Source organism: Setaria italica, chromosome V (assembly GCF_000263155.2).
Source record: "Setaria italica strain Yugu1 chromosome V, Setaria_italica_v2.0, whole genome shotgun sequence".
In the NCBI taxonomy this organism is placed as follows: Eukaryota; Viridiplantae; Streptophyta; class Magnoliopsida; order Poales; family Poaceae; genus Setaria; species Setaria italica.
Genome location: NC_028454.1, coordinates 31,409,287 through 31,421,671, shown reverse-complemented (window position 1 = coordinate 31,421,671; position 12,385 = coordinate 31,409,287).

Sequence of the window (12,385 nt, the reverse complement as noted above, 5' to 3'; positions counted from 1 at the left end):
AATCCCATCCCACGCCACCCCAGCTGAGCTGACCCCCACCAGGACGGGGCGCCAGCAGCAGGATGCGCGCAACACTCCACTCCAGCGTCCCGTCGCCACCCTGCCACCACCAGGCCGGGGTGGTAGTAGACTAGACAACTCGTCGCCGGGCCCGCCCCCACCCGGCGCCGCGGTACGGCTTGCCCCGAGCCGGCACCCCGGCAGACACACCGCGGCCGGGCGCGGGGATTCCCTCGGCGCCGGGAAAGCGGAGCCGCGCCCGACCGGAGCGGGGCTGCAGAATGGGCCGAGGGCGTACGTACGCCGCGCTCGCACGCCTCGCGCTGCGCGGCGGCCTGTGCCCGCGCAGCGTTGGCTCCCATCACAGCGTGGGAATGCATGCGCCGTGCCGTGCTCGAGCGGTCGGTGGCGCGTACGGGTTTCCTGCCGGGGGGCGTGGCAGGCAATGTAGACGTGCCTGCTCGATCTGCCTCTGCGCGCGTCCGACGTTGCAGTGCACGGGCCAGACAGACGCTACTGTACTTGTAGCAGTGGGGCGGCCTACTGGCCAGTGCAATGGCCCGCCCTACTATGAATATGGAGAAATTTGAATGTCTGTTCAAGCGGGCAACTAGGCCCGCCCTGCCAATCTTATTCTTCAAATTTTGAAAATTGCCTCCAACATCGTCGACGTCCTCCTTCGCCACAACCCTATGATGTCATGTAGCACCACCATTTACTGGAGTTTTGATGCATAACCTATGTTTATGGTTTATCCCCCTGCCTCCACTTACCTAACGAACGGCTGACGGCCTCATTGGCCCCATTCAACAATCATCATTGACTTGTCCTCGTTCTACCTTAAACTTGCTGCTACAAAGCCTTGCTCGAACCTTGCCTACCACCCAAGGCTCCGCTGCCTCGCTGCTTCGCCCATTGCCAATTGCCGAGCCCTCCTTCCAATATTCTACGTCCAACGGGGGAGAATGCGACTTTGGAACTCTAGGCATGGACCTCACAAAACCCTAGATGAATGGCTTCGTCATCTTCGACACCAGACGGTGAGCTAGAGATTGCACATTTTTTGTGGCACACGATATTGAGTATTAGGACGCTGGCTGTTGTTAATTGTTACTTTTCGTGCATAGTCTTACATTTGTATTGAATGAAGTATATACTCTTCTCCGACAGCATTTTCATATTGCAAGTGCATATTGCTATATAAATGATGCTATTTGGATAGTATAGATTAAGTAGTAATGTTTCAATAAACAACAATATATATGTATCATATTTGTAATTCTACACGAATTTTGTCGGTGTTTAGTACCACCGACTAGTGATCGTAAGATGCGCTTTCCTCACTCCTGAGGTCAGCACACAAGAATAATGTGGCGTCCCGCCCCCCGGGGCCGGGCCCGCTTACACCTGGCAAGCTCTCTAGGATATCAAGAATTCCCTCACAGACCAACCAAGTCTTTTCTGCGCACTTTGTCCTCACTCGTGTGCACCCGGGAAGAACTTCCCGGTCGGTCACCCATCCCGAAATTGCTCTGGGCCAAGCACGCTTAACCCCAGAGTTCTTTGAGGATGAGCTTCCGGAAAAGAAGTTGCAACTTGTTTGTATGAGTATTCTATCAATTCTATTAAGCCTTGGATCAGGATGTCACAAATAAGGAGCTTATACTGGCTCAGGAAATGTCCCTACGTCTAGTTTTGGCAGAAATATTTGTTCCCATGATTTGAGCATGCGGGGGCTTACAGCGGGACGCTTGTAAGCAAGTGTGTGCTGAGTGTGTGAGTACATATCAGCGTGGTGAATGCGAGAGTCGAGAGAGAGGATTGAAAGCCTGGTTCCCTTATATAAGCTAGGGATAGGCGACAACAAGAAAGGAAGGGGTCTTCCGACCCTAGCGGTCGGGGGCCTCCCTGAAGAGTGGTTGGACCTCCAGCTTCAGTGGATGAAGGTGGGCTCTCCTGGCCCGCCTTCGCGTCCCATCCGTCCCTATTGGCATGTCGTGTCTTGTCATCATGTACGGCATGATGGGCACTGTGTGCCATGGAGTGCTCGCGCGCGTCATGGCGAATGGTTCCATCCCATCCGCCAACCCTGTCGCGGAGAACGGGGGTGGGTGCTGCTTCCCCGTGGTCGTACGAGAGGCAAGAGGGTGAGCGTGTGGTCAGTGGCCACTGTTGTCTTGCTTTCCCTAACTGGTCCGGCGTCCTCATGGCTGTCATTTGCCCTAAGGCCTCCCTCCGGGGCCCGCCATACTGATAGGGATCAGCACCGGGCTAGATGTGGCTGTCCTGTTCTGGTCCTGATGGGTCATTACAGGGGGAGAGCAAGGCGGCATCATGGCATCGTGCTCCAGGCGTGACGTTCGGGCCATGATGATGCCTCTTCTCTGAAATCATCCAGGAGCGGTCCATAGGGTGAAGCCTTGACCCCTGGCCCAAGGTCGGCTCCCCTGCTCAAGCCATGCCGAGGCGTGGGCAGGTGAGTCGTGGCCGTCCCATCGGTATGGCGTGCATTGAATGCGTTGCCCCGTTCCTATGGCGTCCATGCCTGCCGTCAGGGACCTGTGGGGTGCCTTGGGGCTCGTGAGAGGCTTTCCCTCGAGCTCCATACTGGAGAGGTTGGGGGCCGCGGCTCGCCCCGATCGACCCCGAGAGGTCGGGGTGCGAGCCGCTTTGGAGCGTGGTGGGCCGCTTAGCTGGGCGGCCCATGGCGGATTGGCCATGTAGCTCTCTTCCTTAAGGGTACCCTTGGTGCAATGATCCGTCAAATTTGAATCTTGGTACCGTGGTTGAATGAAATTGATACCACATGTGTACATTTGCGAAGCAATTTCATAGGGTTAGAGTTGTCGCGTTACATTTCACATGCAGCCTCGCATGCCCTTTTGTTAAATTGAAGTGAAGTCTTATGATCTTATCCAGTGTCCAATTCATATTGCAACAGCAGTATACAGCTATATGTATGATGCTATTCGAATAGTATGGATTAACTAAATTCACAACAATATGTACCACATTAATTTCCATAAATATTACACAAAATCAAAATGTTGATACCGTGGTTGAATGAAATTGATACTAATGTGCACTAAATATGTTTGCAAACTATAACGATAACGGATATTATTATCAATCTCTCGTCCCTTTATGACTGTAGCGTATGCTATTTTTTTCGAATCACACAGTAGAGAACGCACGCACACTTGCCCTGACGAACACATGCACGCAACCCTACCCCTATGTGCACCTCCGAAAGAATCCTCGAGATTGATGAAGTCATCACTAGCACCTTACTGTCAATGGTCACATCGACTACCACTAAAAAATTAGCGCGCGGTTAAATCCTGAAATAAATCTAGAAAAATGCAAGCACAAGTGATTTGAACCATGGTGGACAGGTTCCATCACAAGTAACCGTACTAGTTAAGCTACGCTCAGTTCGTTGTAGCATATGCCACTAATGTAACATTTTCATTCAAATCTATCATTGCAATTTGCAAGACATAGTAATGTCTCAAGAGATCATCCTAGCTATTAGCTATGCAGCACCGAGAGAGTGCGCGAAATAGCGCGCAAAACTCCATCTGCAAGTTAAAGTACCGACAGGTACAAAAGTAACAAGGAATATTGGGAGAGAATTGCATGCATGGGTGCCTCGATTTGTCAATGCTCAGCTCCAGTTAAAAAGGTCAGAGACAGATCTTCTCACAGGGGCCACCACCTCGACCACATTTCTATGTGAATATCTCCGGAGAGTACCTAATCCACGCACACACCAAAAGCTTATTATGTAGCACCACCTCAGAGAGGTAGCCGAGATCAGAGACTGCTTTTTGCATGAGCTCCAATGGCAGGACCACCCGCCGGCCACATACTGGTCCCGGGTGTCAGGCTCAGGTACTCTTGCAGCTAGGACTTCGAAGGGGTTGTCGGTGGCGAGGAGCACAGTAGCATCATCTCCCTGCTGATCTTTTTAGGTTTTACTAGTGCAGAAAGAAGGCTGTGGCTGGGGACAAAACCAGCTGGAGTTGAGAGGGTTTACGGGAGCAGCCCACCACCCATGCAACGCACTTTGCCCGCAAACGGACGTGCATGGGAACTTGCAGTGCATCAGTCCCTGTTTGTAAGCGCTTCATGATCTACCATGCATAGCCTGGGGTATTCAAATATTTCAGCTCCTACAAAGGCGAAAAATCCGTACGAGCTTGTATGATTTCCACCAGTCTTTTCCCTTGTTTGATTGTTCTCTTGCTGTGCCTGAGAAAATGGTTTGTGGTCCATGTCACCTTTTTGCTGTAAGTTCCTTAAAAAACATCAGGGGACAAACTGATGGTAGTCAAGGCCAAGAATATTAGCGGCAAGACGACGAGATATCACGAGCGCTTATGATGATGTTGGCACTGGTATAGTGTGAGATTTACTGATGATATATAAGCTCTAGAACTATACTATATAGGTATGCTGATACGCAGGAGCAGCTAAATGGTGAGCTGAATCTTATAGTAGTACTGTACTAGCATGGGAAATTACTTAAAGTACCGTTGGTTATCTGCATCACAAGCTAGTAACCAGTGTGCATGAACCAAATTACAATTACAATAATGAGTAAATATCTAAGGCTGTGCACCATAATGCAAATTGAGTTCTATATCAGGGGCTCACAAAGAAAAAAATTTACCATCACTCAAAAGGGAGATGCTTGCATTGGCTGCAGAGATCCAATTTTCTAGAGAACAAAAAATAAAGATCCCATCACTGTCCGATTGATCGGACCATTTCCAGGTATATGGAATAATCTTACGTTTAATCAAAGGGATGGATCAAAATGACTGTGACTGAAAGAACACTACGAAGAAGAGATCTAACAACTCTTTTCCTGCTTTGTCTCTTCCTCCCGACAAAATCTCTTCTGCTCCTTGATCCGTCGATTTGATTCCATCTCTGTACGTTCCTTGTCACCACCCTCATCTAGTCAGCATTCAGATTCCTGCAGAAATTCTCTGGTTCTTGATTTCAAATGATTTAGATGCATAACCGAAGTAGTCGTTCAAGATCTCACTATATCACTGAGCAAGTTAAAAAAAAACAGCTTGCTGAGCCAATGAAAGTTTGTTTGAGAGGTCGAGGAGTTTGCTTAGAATTATGTGCTTTTGTTGGAACTTGCTAACGAATCTAGGATTGGAAATGACCTACCAACCAAGAAGATATGCGTGTCCCTATATTCACCAAACCTAGGCCTAATAAGCACAGAGGGTCCGGGTGGACTACTCCAACCATTTGCAGTTGTACTTAGGCCCCAGCTCTAAGCTGATCCAAAGGGCACCCCAGCTTATAGCCAGCCTATTACATTACAGTTTTCTACTATCCAACCACGGAATTAGAGTTGGCTGCCTATATAAGCTGAGACTCCGTTTGGTTGCTTGTACCATTTGATTCATGCATGTGATGGTTCAATATGTATGATGATCCTTATGTTTGGTTGAATGAAACGTATCCACTCATTAAAGATGAAATCATCCCACTTAATATAATTTTTTACAAAGAATGATGAAACATAGGATTTAAGGAAAATTGTTAAACTACACCATCTAAAATCATCCGTGATGCACCATTTGATACATGCAACCAACATACATCCCTTAACCAGAGTTCCTATGAGAAAAAAATGTACTCGTCCAGAGAAAAAAGGGCAAAACTGACAACAAAACAATCATTACATTCCAGCAAGAAGGTCGAAAAGTATTACTACTCCTGCAACCTTACGAAGGGAAATATTCAAGAAATAGTAAAGTACCAGAAAGAAACTTTGCTGGTAATTTAACAGCTTTGCCAGGAAAGGAGAGCAAAGAGGTTATTGTATTCATCTTGGAACTGTTGTGCTTCAGGAAGGAGTTTAAAATCCGGTGAACTCAAAGCTGACAAAAGGGTGGACGACAAGGAATACTTTTCTGAAGTTTTGCATAAACACGAGGAGTTGTGCATGTCACTAGCTGTGACAAAGGCCTGTTTGCAATCGTGCATACTCCTACTTGAACGCCCGTGAAACTTCATTTTTGTTGGTTGATGTCTCTCCACAGAAGAGAAATAACCACTCTGCCGCGTTTATTCAAGATTCAAATCGCTACTCGTCGTTGGGAGAGGTCAGAGTCGTCTTGGCGAGAAGAGATCACAATAAGATAGTGCATGCTCATGCTGCTCGTGTCAGGAATTCGGCGGTATGGTTGGCTGGTTTTCCTCATTAGTGCTCCAAGACTGTAACCTATCCTTACTTTGATCCATGAAATCTTACCCCACATGCAATAGGGAGGAGGGGGAAAATAATTAACTACAGCTGTTTTTGTTGAAATAACAACTGTTTTTGTTTTAAAAAAATCTTAGCTTTCCAACGTCGTCATTGGTAGAAGATTGTTTTTTAATGGAAAACAGCTAGGAATATGATTGTGCTGTCATAAATAAATACACGAACAAATACATACAGAGCTATAATAGTAACAAAAGGAAATAAAACAGGTAATTTGTGGCGCCACACTAATGTATGCTAAATTTTGAGTAGCCATTTTCTAGTAATTTTTTCATCAAAGATTCTCGCTCAATTATTTGGAGTATGACAGGAGTATTATTCTATCTCCAGCATTAACCCAAACCAGAACATGCAGAGCTGGGCAGCTGGCCAGCAGTACATATTGGATAGCTGCCTACAGGCTATACTGAGAGAAATGATGTCAGCCCCTCCTCTTCAACTATTTAAGCCCTCTCTTCCTTGTGTTTTGGATCCATGAGCCATTGCATAGCATTGCTCCTCCCAACTGCAAGCAAAGCTTAGCCCCAGAATACACTAAACGCAAGAGGATAGTCGGATAGAATACTCCTATCTCATCTTCCCGGTGGCAGCTTCTCATATCAACCTTTCCCCACCGTTGTTTGTTCTTGATTTGTATAAGATCTTGATTTTTTTTCTTTTCTTTCAAACGCCTATAAGATCTTAAGTTACTGCCGCCTTAATCTTGTGTTCACCTTGCAATGATCTGGATGTTCCTAGTGTGTTCTCTAGATATATAGCTAGAGGATACACAGTACTGGATCAAAATATGCAGATGCATGGCCTAATATTTCCTATTGTGCTTTGGTGCTGTTCGTCTGGTTTGTGCTTTGAGAGTTTATGGCTTCTCTGGAAGAGAGCTCTCTTCAGTCCACTCTGAAATGGCCGTAGGGTTTCATTAGCTGCCGACTCATCCATTCACTTGCCAAGACCCATCGACGGGCAATGTCTTGGCAGCTGAGTGGATGGCGCGGGAGCTAAAATCAAGCTCTACGCTGTTTGTGGTTGGACTGAAGGGTGCTCCCTTGCTCGCTTGTGCATGAAATCATCCCCATCGATACCAATCTTTTTTGTTCCCCTTTTACTTTTAACTTAGTGCATACTTAATTTTATTAATTTCTCAGGCTCTGGACAATATTCTTGACCTTAATATGTTTGTGAGAACCGTCTTATCTCCATTTATCTTGCTGATCTAACTCGTGATTTCAATTTTTTTCCTAAAATAAATTAACCGCAGGGTATCATGAACTATTTGTGCTTTGAGGTTCATTTCGAGTCTTTTTTATGTTGCCCTTTTCCGGGTAGCCAAGAGATGTTTCTCACCAACAGATATCTTTTACAATTTTTCTCACCAACAGATATAATTCCACTTACAGTTTGATTTTTTTTTCTGCATGTTGGTGAGGTCGGACCGTCGGATGTCTGCTATCTCCAACTCTGCCCTCATATCGTCTTCAAGATGGATTCAAGTAAAAGCATGTCTGTGTAAATTGTCAACACGAACAACATTTCAAATTAGTGTTTGATGGAATTCTTTTCTTCTGTGGTCCGCATGTGTGTGTTGAGCTACTAGCAATAATAACATCTCAGATTCGATGTATGAACATTCCCGTCAAGTAAATGCTGCAGCTAAAAGTATTCTTGATGCAATTGCCGTATGCTCATTTCCTGCTAAACGTTGTTCTTTCTAAGGACAAATAAAGTATGATCCTTATGCATTTCTCTTTCTTTTTGCTAGGGGTATTTTTCTAGAAAATTTAAATATAGGAACTACGCATGCTACATGCATGTAATTCGTGCCATGTAAATAGTTAAGCAATGTTTTGTTTTTTTTTGGTTGATTTCTGTGTTATAGGCGCGGTGGTACTTGCAGGCACAGTGTACTTTCTCGTTTGTTCAGAACAGTGCTGAGATCTTCGTCTTGTCCACTTCTCAAATGAGTGCATCGACTTTACCGCTTATCAAATGTATGAATTTGTCGGTAAAAACAGGCCCGCGTTTTTAAGGTACTACTACTCCTTAACTAGTGATAGAGGAAATCTTTCTTGGACAAAAGTGGTTCAAAATAAGTGGTGCGTTTGGAACCGATGGGAAAAGTAGGTATTGAGAGGATTTAGATTTGTACAATGTAACTTATTGTTAGAACTCTCTTGGAATTAAAGGTTTTGTTGCTGTAATTCATGCTATAGTGTTGATGTCTGGAGCCATCAGGTTTTTCACAACGTTGGATAAAAGTGAAGCCAAGCCAACTACTGACATTTGTGTGTGCTATTTTTAAAGTTTAGTTACCTCTGCCCTAAAAAAAGTTTAGTTACCTTTGCCCTAAAAAAAAGTTTAGTTACCTCCTTGGATTGAAAAACGTTGTTTTTAATTTATCTCTTTACTAGCTTTCATAACAGAATATATAGTTACCTCTGCCCTAAAAAAAAGTTTAGTTACCTCCTTGGATTGAAAAATATCGACTGTCTTAGGTTTTTTGTAAGTAAACTTTTTCTAAACTTTGATCAACCTATAAAGAATTAGTTAGTGTAAGATTGAAAATTAGATTCATTCCCTAAACGTATTTTTCATGACTTATAGTTATTTTTTATTTAAATATCATATCATATAGAAATTATTGGCTAAAGTTTAATGTTTCTTTATATTATGTTATAACTTGCTTATACTTCGGATGTGACGAATGATTTTTTATATAAAAACACGAGTTTCAAGCTACCAGTATATTAGATAAATTATATGTAGACCTTTAATGCTCTAAAGATTATCGTTAACCATCGTCTTGGTTTACTCTAGGATCATTCTTATGAGGTCAACAAACCAGAGTAAAAAAAACAGAGAGATTAACAAATCAGTTGAATGTGCTTTCCTATTGGAACTTTGTGGAGTGCGCGATGCTATTTTCATTTGTCACCCTATATGTTTTCGTCTCTCTGATGTGTCGACGTGACATAAAGGCCATCGAACAGTCTTTGCCATGTTGCTTTTGCGTGCACCCATTGCTTAACAGTCCACACGGTGTGTAGTTGCTGCTTTCTGGTACCACTCAGCACACAAGTGCCTTTACATGTCTTGTTTGAGTACCACAGAACTCCAGGAACTGAACGTACACGCACAGTAGTACTTGCTTCAGAAGAGTGTGTACGGTCTGCCCAGCATGTACCTTCGTAGAATCAGCCCCTTGATTGGCCATGAGCTCTGCCTCATTCTCGACTAACAGCTCGCTTGTACTCAGGTAACTTACGCCTTTACGGTGATCAGTGTTAATTTTCTTTCAGAGAGTAACTTTGCGGGGGCAAATTAGTCCGTCAAAAGTTTACCGCCGTAGCTTTGTATTGTATGTCCTTGCCGAGCATGACATTGTGTCTCTAGTTTGATAGGGACAATGCTGCTCTATTCTATTTGCGCCTTTAACTATTTGATCTACCCGCTAAAATTTAGCATCGTTATTAGCCGCAAGTGATGGTACTAATTAGTTAAGGTTCACCTTAATACATGAGTAATCAAAATGCAATGAAAACGAGAACTCCACCTGTAGGGTGGAGAGGTGACGTGCAGGCATAGTGAAGACATACGACATAAATCGACCACATATAGAAATCATTTTTTATGGTAAAATACCTCTGTAGTTTTCACCTACAGTAGATTTGTTGTACCACCCTGAATAGTTTTGAACAATATTGAAGGAACATGAAAATGAACATTCATTTACACTACAATCTTATTTCCTGGAGAATGGTTGGTAGACAAAAGGAAGTGCTAGATTTCACAACAAATAAAGGCCTATTACTAAGCAAGTCCAACAATTTTAAAATCATATCAACTTTGTAGATTGCCATTTGTTTGAAACTTTTACCTTTATGCATGCATAAGTTTACTAATTTGTTATGCATTTAATGGTGATATAATAAACAATAATAATGTTTCGGAAATGAGTGACTAAAATAAAATAAATAGGTACTCCCCCACGTATTTAGTCAACAAAAACCAATGGTGCAGAGAATATATGCTGCCTCAGAACATTATTACTGAAATGCACTTCCATAAGAACTAAAACGGTGAACTCTAAGGAAGTAAGGAGACAAGCATATTTTACTATGCAGATTGCATACAAACGTAGTGAAAACATACAAAGTCAAACCATAGAATGCAATTTGATTAGATCTATCCTATATTAGATTTATTCGTTACTCTATGCAAAAATACCTAGACTAGATCACGCTACAGAGATTGACATTACTATGACCAGATCTGGCAAGTTTCGAGAAAGTATGAAAGCATAATACGAATGGCAATCTCGTCATATGCTAATGTAGCATAGATAATAATGGTATGTGTAGTTAAGTGAAAACCATGTAGAAGTCCATATATAAATCGGTACGTGTGTATTACTTCTAAGAAGCCACGTCCATTCATAATACATATTATTCCCTAAGAAAGCCACGGTAGACATATTCGTTCATTGTGCTTCTGTCGTGGTACAATCCTATTTGTGCGGAGCCTCCTTTCTCCTCGGTCCACCATTTCTATAGACATTTTCATTTGCTTAAAGTGACAATTTAGTACATTATATATGCGAGTTGCTTGATATATCGATTAGTGGTGCAAAAAGCACACTTCAAAGAAAACTTCATTCACTACAAACAAACAATCCTAAAACATTTTACTAAAATTGCTAAACTTAAACTAAAGGTTCAACGAATATACCTCAAAACAAAACAACAATACTCAAAATGCACCTCCATGATAACCTTACAATGTGCTATAGGAAGTAAGGAAAGGATCATCTTTACTACTGACTTGTCGAGACATTGCATAAAAGTAGAGTGAAGAGACATCCAATCATAATTCATAATGAAATTTGAGTAGATTTATCTTAGAGGAGATACCTCGTGTATCACACTAGATCAAGTAAAAATACCTTAAAGGCGTACATATTGCTAAAGAGTTCAAGCATACTATCATGATGAGATCAAATAGTTTTGGAAAGGTATCACATCATAACACCGATGTCAGATTCGTCGTATGCTGATACAATAGAGATGGCAACACTATAGGCAATTCACTGAAAACCATGCAGAAAAATATAAAACAATGCAGTGGTCGTGGGTCGTATGGATCTTTTAAGAAATCATTTACAAAGCAGATTGGTTTGCGGAACGCCGGATTCATTGATATAAACTTTTCCGTACATAAAGTCATTCTTGTAACTATTGTTGCTCTTAAAAGAAACTATAGTCGACTGTAGAACTGTTTTCCAAAATAATCACCAAAATGCCATAGATCCAGCCGTACCAGCCGCCCACATAAGTGCTTTGGCGGGGCTCTACCTCTACTCTAGCTCTCCGGGGTTGGAGGTTGGAAACCCTAACGTGAGGATCGGGAGATGGAAAGAAAGGACGAGATCTAGCACGCGGGAGTTGACAACTGCCGAGGATCGGCTGGTGCACGGCCGGTTTTGTAACACGTGCCGGGCGCGGCCGTTGCCGCGCCGATCCCGACGGCCGCCGCGCAGAGGCCAGCGGCGGCCAGGACGGGGGGAAGGGAATCTCGCGCGCTGGTGGAGGCCGGACGCGGCAGAAAAAGCTGGACCTTCAGCTGGGCTTCACGAGGGCGCCTGGTGGTCTTTTCCTATGCTGCCCCCTCCTTGTTTACTCCTCCCCATGCATGCCTCCCTGTCATGTTCCTTCCTGCTCGTCTCGTTCGTCGTCGACGCCTTCAATCTCTCTCTTCTCGTCGGGAAACCTCCACTCGTTTCTCCCTCTTCCCACTGGGCACACTTCATCTTCTCTCCCGAGGACAACGAAACTATTAGCTCTAACCCTATAGATTAAACGTGTGGAGCGTATGCTAATGCGCTGTCTTCCTCCTGTGATCTTGTCTCGCGGAGCCAACCAATGCGCGGAGCGGCAAAGTGCCCGGGGGGGGTGGAACCAATGGCACGCTTGCAAGCACGAGAATGCATGGTGGCCAGCCAGATTCGCTCGCGCACTTTGTTTTTGTGTCCTTCCAAGCTGTCCTGCATGGGCGGCAGGCAGGCCCTGGAAGGGAGGGACACGCATCATCACGTCC